At 36.5% G+C, this 10,594-nt stretch overlaps 1 long non-coding RNA gene across 1 annotated transcript in view; it reads left to right on the plus strand.

Moving 5' to 3' along the window:
• LOC111743678 overlaps nt 1-10,594 on the plus strand; it is a 502,800-nt gene that overhangs the window by 477,374 nt on the left and 14,832 nt on the right. The window lies entirely within an intron of this gene.

Genomic DNA, 10,594 nt, shown 5'->3' on the forward strand with positions numbered 1-10,594 from the left:
TGTTGCTTAATTGATTATAATGGTCTGTCCAGTACCTTTATTAAATTAATAAAATATTAGCAAACTCATATCAGAAGAAATCGTTTAATGATTAGTTGTAATTAAGTTGTAATTGTAAAAGTAACTATAAAACAATAAAGATATCTAAGGGAATCTAAGAGAGTTTGTTCACATTAGGTTAATATGTCTCCTAGGATAAAACATTGTCACACAATTAATTTGTTCATCAGTTCCCCCCACCAACTCTATTTTTTTTTGGTTCATAGATCAAGCATTTTAGTTCAGTTCCTGTTTAGATTATCAATTATATATGTAGGTATAAAATTAACATGGCATTGTGTGTCTGAGAGCGTGTGTATGTGAGTGTCTGTAAATTTAACAAAACAAATCTCCCTGGGAAACGTTCATAAGGGGAGATAAAGAGCATATGAACTTTTTTTGCCAAGTCATGTGAGGATATTTTAGTAGACAATCGCAGTATTTTATTGTCCAAAACCTTTTCACATGTAAACATCAAGAACTCAGAACAGATTTTAAAAATGCTTTGACATAGTGATTTGCCTTATCTCCTACGAAAAGACTGCCATGCTTTAGACATTGAAAAATCAAGAGAATAATTCTAATCACTGGTTGCCTGGGTGCTCTGGATACATGGCAGAGAAGAAGAATTATAAAATAACATGTGGTTATAAGATTCCACTGGGATAGAAAGTGCCGAAGTACATCTTCAAATCCATTTGCATTTAAAGAAGCACACTCTAAAATAAATTTCCCTTCAAACATCGTTAAGCCCGAATTTATTTTATAAAACTCCCATGGGACATTTTCCTGGTGGCAATGGAACGCACCTCCTTGCTCTAACGTTCAAGCCAATTTCTCTAGGAAGTTGTACCAAAATACCTATCAAAATTACTTAGAGGTGTAAAAATATTATGTTACCTGCTTCTAATTCCAAGAGCCCAGGTTATATTTTATTTAAAATTTCTTACCAAAATATTCAGTCAAGAGAAAAATATAATAATTTGTTAAAACTATCACCAAAGTTTACAGACAGAAAGAGTTTAAAATGGATCCACATGAGAATTGCAAATGTTTCTGTTTGTTGATATTCCCAAGGTCTGAGATTCTAGAGCACCCACGTTTGTAGGAAAAATACATAATTCAAATGCCATACATTGGCCTGGGTTTTGCTGTTTGAGAAAAGAAAACAATAAGATTTCTCGGCTAAAAAGTATATTCAAAATTTATTCTCCTGTTTTTTGTTTTTATTTTTTTTTTTAATTTTAGAGACAGGGAAAATAAGGCCCAGAGATGTTCATTTATTCACACAGCAAATTGGGTCCAAGTTCAAATCTCCTGCCTGCTTAAAAAATGAAAATTAGAAATAACTATAAATACAATTAAGTCCAGCCCATATTAATTGAGTTTTCATTATGGCCCTGGCACTTGGTTAAGCATTATCTGTGTCTTGCTTTACTTAATTCCCAAAATACTCCTACGAGGTATGTATTATTATCACCTCCTTTATCGAAGTCAGAAAACTGAGGTTCAGAAAGGTTAAGTCACTTGTCTCAAACAACATAGCTAGTAAATAGCAGAGCAGAGAGTTTAGCCACTTATCTGATGCCAAAGCCCAGGTTCATAATTCTTTTTTTTGAAATGACTCATTTCCACTTCTTTGCATTGGCCAGAATTCCCCGCTTTAGGTCTAAACAAAATTCTTGAATCTCTGTTCCTTTCAACAGTCTTCTACACTATTCGAATCAATTATCATTGAATGCTTGAGACTTGAGGTTTTGATTTTCCAGGCTAAAACAAAACAAAACAACCCCCTCCCCACCCAAAAAAATCCTTAAGCCTTTCAGTACTTACATATGTGACATTATTTCAATTTGTGTCACTATACTGCTCACTCTCCCCTTCACAGCCATGACTTTATCTAGGCTCCACTGAAAATGAGGAGCTCAAGAAACCCACTACTCCATATTTTTTTTTCCTAGAGTAGAAACACACAAGCATGTTTATTTTTCTGTTTTTGCCTGATGATTTTAGTATATTTTTCTGTGACATTCACTTCATAGGATTAATTATAATAAAACCACATTGCATTGATAGATGAATTAATATTTTAAAAGCATATTGATCCATATTTTCCTGATGGCATTATTACAGCAGTCATAAGGGAGAGAAAGGAAAGGTGATGTAAGCATAGACATTTTCCCCCATCCATTCAATAAATATTTATATAGCATATCCTATGTGAGAAGTGATGAGCTAAGCACTAGAGATAGGATGATGAACAAGGTGTCTGCTTTCTCCATAGGAGGCTTATATCCTTGTAGGGGAAAACGGACAAGAAAATAAAGAGGAATTGTTAAAGTATTATCAGTTTCATAATAGAGTCTGTATATATTTTTGTGGGGACACAAGAGAGGATTATTCTACGTTTAGATAATCCAATTAAAAAAAAGCAATACTATTTTAGCTGACTCTTGAAAGATGGGTTGCTGACTAGGAAGCCAAGGTAGTGGAGTTAGGGAAAAAGAAAAAGCCTTGAGTCTCAGAGAGGCAGAGATATCAGTACTAATTTGCATAATGAACTAGCAGTAGAATTAAAATCGGAGTCCACTATGGACTCACCCAGAGCCTCTTCCAGACCTCGAAGGCTGTCACTGTATCTTTTTTTTTTTAAATCTATTGATTTTTAATTAATTTATTTTAAATTCTTTAATGTCGCTCCATATTTGACTCCTTTTACACCATCTATCTCCCCTCTCCCGCTCTCCCCACCCTCTGGTAACCACTAGTCTGTTGTCCAGGTCCATGAGTCTCTGTTTGTTTGTCCTGTTCATCGGTTGCTTTTAGGTTTATATCCCACATATAAATGATATCATGTGATTTTCAACTTTGTCTGGCTTATTTCACTTGGCATGATTATCTCCAGGTTCATCCATGTTGTTGCAAATGGCAGTATTTCATCTCTTCTTACGGCTGAGTAATATGTTATTGTATATATGTACCACAGCTTCTTTAGCCAATCATCTATTGTAGTACACTTCGATTGCTTCCATGTCCTGGCCATGAATAATGCTGCTATAAACATCGGTGTGCAAATATCTTTTTGGATATTAATATTCAAGTCTTTGTGGTAAGTACCCAGTAGAAGGATTGCTGAATCATATAGTAGATCAATTCTTATATTTGCAAACAATGCCTCCGATAAAAGCCTGTTGGAGAGGATGTGGAGAAAAAGGAACCTTCATACACTGCTGGTGGGACTGCAAATTGGTACAGCCACTATGGAAAACAGCATAGAGGTCTCTACATCCTTTTGACACACACTCTTATGCTAGGTCTCACCAGGCAGTTCTTGGACTTTTCTGGGCTTCATTTCAGTATTGAAGCTCCCTGGAATCAACACGTTACCCCACAGCACGTGGAAGTCCTGCCAGGTGGTAGGAAAGAATCAGACTTCCCAGGAGGGAAACCGGTACCTACTTCATCCAGACTCAAATCAGCTCTTCTAAAATTTTATATGGGGCTCTGAGAAGGCTGATATTAGGCAAATATCTAAACCAGCCTAGAAGAATCTGCTTGGGCACCACTAGACGGTTCTGGGGAGACCTGTGATACAGGGCATCTTGAAATGATGCTGTATCTGAATCTCTCAAAGGATCATTTCAGGAAATTGAAGTAGGGGTACAGCAGGTGCATGTGGACCGGGTAGGGTGAAAAAGGAAATGAATGCAGAGTGAGCACCTACTGATATTCATTGAATCAGAAGCTAATTAAGGAGATATCCAATCTTAGCTAAGTTGTAAAACATATCTGCAAGTTCTTTGACATTCCTCCCACAAAAAGAGAGACCTAATTCCCTATCCCATGAATTTGCATCAACCTTAAATGACTCACTTCTAATGAATAAGATGCTATATAAATTCTACAGTTTCCAAATGGTTCTTGCTCGCTCGCTCTCTCTCTCGTCTTTGGAGCACTGCACCTCGATGTAAGAAGTTCAGCTCCCCAAACTCAGTAGTGACCACTGAGACACTAGCTCAAGGAGCCCCAGCTGTTCTAACCCACAGCTGTTCAAGCCCAAGCACCAGCATGTGAGTGAGCGAGACTTTAGATATTCCAGCCCCCAGCTTTTGAGCCACTCCAGCTGATGGCAAGAAGAGTAGGAAAAACTTTTCTCACTGGGCCCTGTCCAAACTGCAGATTCGTAAGTCATGTTGTTTTGTTTTCAGCCACTCGGTTTTGGAGTGGCTTGGCACAGAGCCACAGCAACTGGAACATTTGCCCTGATGACCTGAGTCTCTGAAATGTTCAGCATTTGCTGTCACGGAACTAGCAAGAGCTAGAGCGAGGAGTTGAAATGCTGTCTTCTTCACACCACCGTTACTGCTGTTTAAGCCATGCCACATGGACCGGTGTGTTTCATGTCAGCAGCAGACTCATCATTTCCCACTTCCTCATTGTGATGTCTGCCATGGCGCAGTCTGAATACATAACTACAAGATCCCCCTTAGCACTAACAGTCAAAAGGCTGTTATCCAGAGGGCAGATCTCCGTGAAATAGCCCGTGGCAGTGATATCGCCGATAACAAACAGTGTGTATAGTGTGTATAAACAAATTATATCCGTGGTAGCCAGGCTTACATCTTCTCCCTTTGAACCTGTGACTGATTTGACCAATAGAATGTGGAGGATACGATACTCTAGGACTTCTGAGTCCCAGCCATCACTTCTTCCTTCTTGAAACTCTGAGCTAACACAGAAGAAGCCCAAGCTAGGCTGCCAGAGAGAATGGCCATAGGAAAAGAGGATGGAGGATAATTCATCACATGGAAAGAGAGGCCAAATGGAGGAGTGCAGGGTAGCAAGACATCCTACCCATGGCCACCACGTAACTAAAACACATGAGAGACCCCCAGTGAAGCCAAGAGAGAAATGACCCAGGTTGAGCCTGGGCTGACCCATGGTATTGTGAGATATTATAAAATGGTTACTGTTATAAGCTTCTACGTTTTGGGGTGAATATTTAATCATCAATAGCTAGTCAGAGAAGTACCTATTATTATCATTAGTGATGCACAGAATGATAAGACCAACCATCAGGAGTTGCTATGTGTCAAGTACTGTCTAATAGACAATAAATTTTAAAAGAGAAAGAATAGTTATTATCAACATTCTTTAAATGGGGAAACAGGTGTTGAGAGGTGAGGTTCGTTACCTAAATTCACATAGTTAATAAATAATAGGAACGGGCTATGAACTCAAATTATTTTGAGTCTGCAATCTTTTTACATTTGCTTTATTCTTTCTAAAAATAATCTTTGTTATTATTTTTTTTGTTTTGTTTTTAGTCACAGTTAATATCCTTTTTCCCCAAGAGGGAAAACTAAGGCATAGGAAAATTAATGAGTACCAGAAAGTTAAAAAAAAAAAAAAGTTGATAAATAAAAGTAGTAAAGGACACAATTGGAATTGAACCTAAAATTTTTATTCCAAATCATTTGATTGCTCTATTGAGTCATGACTATATTTTTATGCTCTATATCCCTATCCTAAACTCCCGCAGATCATTTCAGGCCATTTCATACTCCCCAGATCACCTCACGATTCTAATAAGTATTCTAATAAGTCAATTCTAATAAGTCAATTCTAATAAGTATTCACACTCAAGGGACCCTAGTACAGTAATTTTCATGTTTCTGGGACTCAGAACCCTTGATTCTGTTAAAAATTGTTGCAGATCCCAAAGAAATGTTGCTTGTGTCTGTAATAACTATTGATATATACAACTCCAGATAGTAAAACTGATAGATTTTAAATATTTATTAATTCACTTAAAAGTTACAAGTTAACATAAGAAATCTTTATCAAAAGTAACTAACTATATTCTCCAAAAAATAGTTAAAAGACTAGTATTTTACATTTTTTTGAAATCTCTTTAGTGTCTACATAATAGACAAATCTCATATCTGCTTCCACATTCAGTCTGTTACATTATCAACTGTCTTGTAGCCTCTGGAAAACTCTACTGCACGCTTGTGAGACAATACAATACATGAGGGTATGTTCGCATAAAAATAGTTTTGAATTCAGATTCCTTGAAAGGGTCTTGAGGAATCCTCACGAGAGACCCTGGAATACACTTTGAGAACCACTAGTTTAGAGCAACTTTGCCCAGCATATACCCTAGGGAGACTAATTGTTGCTATGTGAAAAGAAGTTGGAAAAACATAGGCATTTAAATAAAGTGAACAGATTCCTTCAATCTATGATCTTCTCGAAGCCTCTAACATGTTACTGTATATTTTAATTTCTAGGAAAAGACTTTAGTGTGTAGAATTCTCTAATTTACAGGACTATGGAACTCTCCTTCTACTAAACCCACCTTCCCTATATTTTTTTTTCTCAGAACACTACACTTGTAAGTGGATGCTTTATAGATATTTTAGGGAGCAAGTTATTTTGGTGGTACTAGTATTTTTCTAGAAGATTCATCAACCAAGTTTTACTACATCCTCTAGGAAGTGAGAAGTTTTGGAGCTGGTGAGAAGAAACTGTGATCCAAAGATGATCAAGGTTTCTGAATGACTTACGCAGTCTGAGAACCCGCAGAATAGACCAGACTCTCCTAATCATACAACTGCTACCCAAGAGTGAAACCCTCTGGGTACTCAGAGGTCCAGGCCAGAATTTAGAGGCACATTTGCTCAGCATAAGCTAGTGGATAGAAACCAAAAGAAAAAAAAAAAAGAAAAAGAAAGAAAGAGCTCTGAATCTTATTAAATGAGCACAATAATAGACATCAACCTGGGAAGATTTTTGATTTGAACTAGAGAGCTCTAGCACGAGCATTTGGCCTGGCTTTGTTCTATACTTTAAAAAGTATGTGGCATGACTTATTGCCTCCCTTCTGCTGTGTATTGAAATACTGAAATTATCCACCTGTCATGGAGCTCCAGCTTAAAATCCTTAGTACTTTGATGACACAATTTTCATTGGACTTTGGCTTCTAAAAATTAAGTTGAAAAAAAAAATTGTGAGGAAACTATCTATTTTAAAGATGACTTCCTTTCCATTTACTAAGTCCCAGTAACTCTTTTTGATCCTTGGGACATAGTGGAAAACTAAATAAAAATATTTCCATCCTTTAAAGAGCTTAGAGCTTTCTACTTTGTAGGCGAAACTTTTCCTGAAGTACATGTTGCTACAAATTTTAGGAAATATTTATCAGTGATAATGTGTCTCTGGTCCATGGATAAGACCAAACAAGACTCAAAGACAAAATAAGTTTATTCACGTGAACAATTTTACAGATGAAAAGTATTATGAAAGAGACCTTGGAGATAAATAATTCCCAACAAATCCAAGTGAATTGCCCAAAGGTATCTAATCCCCAATATCTTACAGAATTCAGAACTTCTAATATGGAGCTCAGCATTCTTTATTGTCGATTTCCAAAAAAAATTTACTGTACGACTCTTTTGGGGGATAGTAAAATGTTACTTGTACTATTAAAGCATTGAATTGGTTAATTAAGTTATTGTATGGTGTCACAGTGCAATTCACAGCCTCTCTCTGCTAGTGACATGATCTTGGACAAAATGATACATTTTTAGGGTCCTCAGTACTTCCATCGTTTTAATAGGGAGATAAACATTGATTTTTTTTTTCTGGCACCTTGGAATTACTCAATTAATGATAGCTGTGAATTAGCTGTTTCCTCTACTTTGCATTTCCATTTTATGTTTTATCCTTGAAAGTATTTTGTTTTCATAACAACTCTCAGTTGTAAAATAAAGCAATACCATCGTGGTCCTGCACGTCCTATCTCTGGCACTAATGATTATAAATAGATGTTTTATGGATGAGAGTTATTTTTAAGAGACAAGGGACCTAGACTCAGAAAAAGGCATTTCTGCCTCCATTTATTTCAATATTATTTTGTCATTGTCAACAACCACTACCAATCTGGGATAAAAGGAAAGACTGAGGAAAGTTCTGAGAAATAATTTATTCACAAAGCAGTGGGTAACCCAAGGCAACCGGGAATTGTCTGCTGGCCTCGGGGAAGATTTTGTGCAGCTCCTTTGGGAATGTCAAAGACCCTTTGGTCACATGGCTTTTGCATATACTTCGGCTTTCTGTATCCCGATAAATTTGACCCTGGTCTTCTCTAGCATCCTGGAGCCGAACAGGGGAAGTCATCTTAGTACGATGTGGTTGTATCTTTTATACTGTTCATGAATTTCTCTTTGTTACTTTAGGTGATAACGTTTTATTCCAAGTTAGTCAAAATAGCAATGCTAAGTCATATGCTCCAAATAGTTCATGACTCGATGTTAGAAAAAAGACTTTGGCTCTAAATACTTAGTTTCTATAAATAAGTTAGTTTGATCCTGGATGAATTCATTTTATTACTAGCGAGTGTTTTAAAGACATAAAATTAGAGTTTTCATAAGCTCACCTGTGTGTACATATCCACATACCTGTTTTCCTACCTGTAGTTACCTAGGAAGGCTCTAACTACTTTACAACGATGAGATCATTGCTAGAACAGTAGGATGGTGATTAAAAGTACAAGTTCTAGAGACCAGCTGTCTAGGTTCAAACCCCAGTTACATTATCTTACCAGATGTGTGATCTCTATCAACTTACTTGATCTTTTCTGGGCCTCAGTTTCCTTATCTGTAGAATAGGAATAATAATTGTCCTCGGTTTTAACATTGTGGTGAGGAGGAAATGAGCCTAGATCTTAGAAAGCTCTCAATATGTGTTAACTATCAGTATTACTATCATCATCATTATTATCGTTATTACTATTTGAAAAACACATTTAGTCAGAGAGAAAAGAAGTAGGCATTTGTAAAAGATACCTTTTTTTTTTTTAACTGTTTTAATTAAGACTATTATTCCTTATCTCTTTAAACCTTAAAAGGTAGGGGTCTGTAAGATTCAGTCTCAGACGACTGTGGAAGTTAAAGGAACACATAGCTCAGCAAAAATAAAAAACATAAAAACACAAAAAACATAAACATAAGAAACAAATTACAAAATATTATCAAAGATTTACTTTCATTTAAAAAAGTATGGGAAAAAGACCCAAATATGTTACCTAAGGAGAAATATAATGTTTCCCCTTTTAAAAATTCACTTTCATCACACACCATCATGACTTTGGAGCACCTTATTCCCAGTCACCTCATCTTCCTTCTCAGGACCAAGCCCCACATTGCATTTTTCTCCTAGTATCCATTCCCCTTTCTGTAGATCTGCTTTGCTTCTTAACATCAAGAAACAAAGCTATTTCTTGTGACAGGTGGGGACAGTGATGAACACTGATGTGGAAAGAGCTCCATTCACTTTGGCAACTGCAGGAAACACACCGATATTAACAATTTTTGTCCAGTCACCTCTGGTTTATCCTGTTATTGCATCCGTGAAGTAAATTTTATTACCACTATTTTATTGATGAGGAATTTGAAATTCCCCCTAAATCCTATGTCTTTTAAATCCAAGTCTGTATAATTTTCAAATTTATGTTTTTCTCACTGAATCATTTCATACTATGGTTACATATTTTGGATATGTGACAACTATATGTGACAACTATAACATATTTTGAGATAGGAAAATTTACACAAAAAAATGTCTTCAGAGAGAAGACATAGTCCCACTTGGCAGTGTACAATTGTTTGATGTACAATTCTACTGGAAGCAAGCTCAGCCCTCAGCTGAGGTCCCTGGCAACTCATTCCTTCTCTGCCTTCTTAGGCTTCCATATCCGTGGACTTGGACAAAGGTTCATTGTCTTGGTTTATCCATGACAATGTCCCATCATATTTAGGTTCCTTATGGTCATATGCCCTCCTTCTCTATTTGCAATTTAGACTTTATATTTCTGTGGCAAGCACTGTTGGCTTCATATCTGACATTCACTCTTCATTTTCAAAGGCGTCTAGGCCAACAATGTGCCCACTAAAACTTATACTTATCGCTTTAGGATACAGCGACTAGAAGACAGTCCGAGGTGAGTGTATGGAGTGCTGCTGATGTGCTGTGTCTTGATCTGGACACAGACTAAATTGGTACATTCCATTTGTGAAAATTTATCCAACTGTACATTTTTAATACACATATCTTTTGGTATGTGAATTATTCTTCAATATAAGGTGAAAATAAAAGAACAAAATGAACAATTACAACAACAACAACAAAAATTACTTATACCTAAGACTTCTTACAGCTAATGATGTTCATGTGATCAAGTTCTGGATATTAAGATATAAGCAGAATTCTACTGGATGGGACTTGTGTTAAGACTTGTTTTCCGATAGAAGGAGAAGACCAATGTTGACTGTGACCTTGCCTTTTATCCTTCTCCATTCCCTTTTGTCTTTCTTGGGACTTAGGTATGGAGCTAGAGATAGGTCATATTTCTTGTAATCATACGAATAAAAGCAACCAGCTAACACGTAAAGTGGGAAATAGAAGGAGCCTAGGCCTTGATTCCTAGAGCGATGGCATTTGTCCTGGACCGTGACTTCTAAACCTCATGTGATTTGAGAAAAATATATCCTTT

Source organism: Pteropus vampyrus, unplaced genomic scaffold (genome assembly GCF_000151845.1).
Source record: "Pteropus vampyrus isolate Shadow unplaced genomic scaffold, Pvam_2.0 Scaffold5, whole genome shotgun sequence".
In the NCBI taxonomy this organism is placed as follows: Eukaryota; Metazoa; Chordata; class Mammalia; order Chiroptera; family Pteropodidae; genus Pteropus; species Pteropus vampyrus.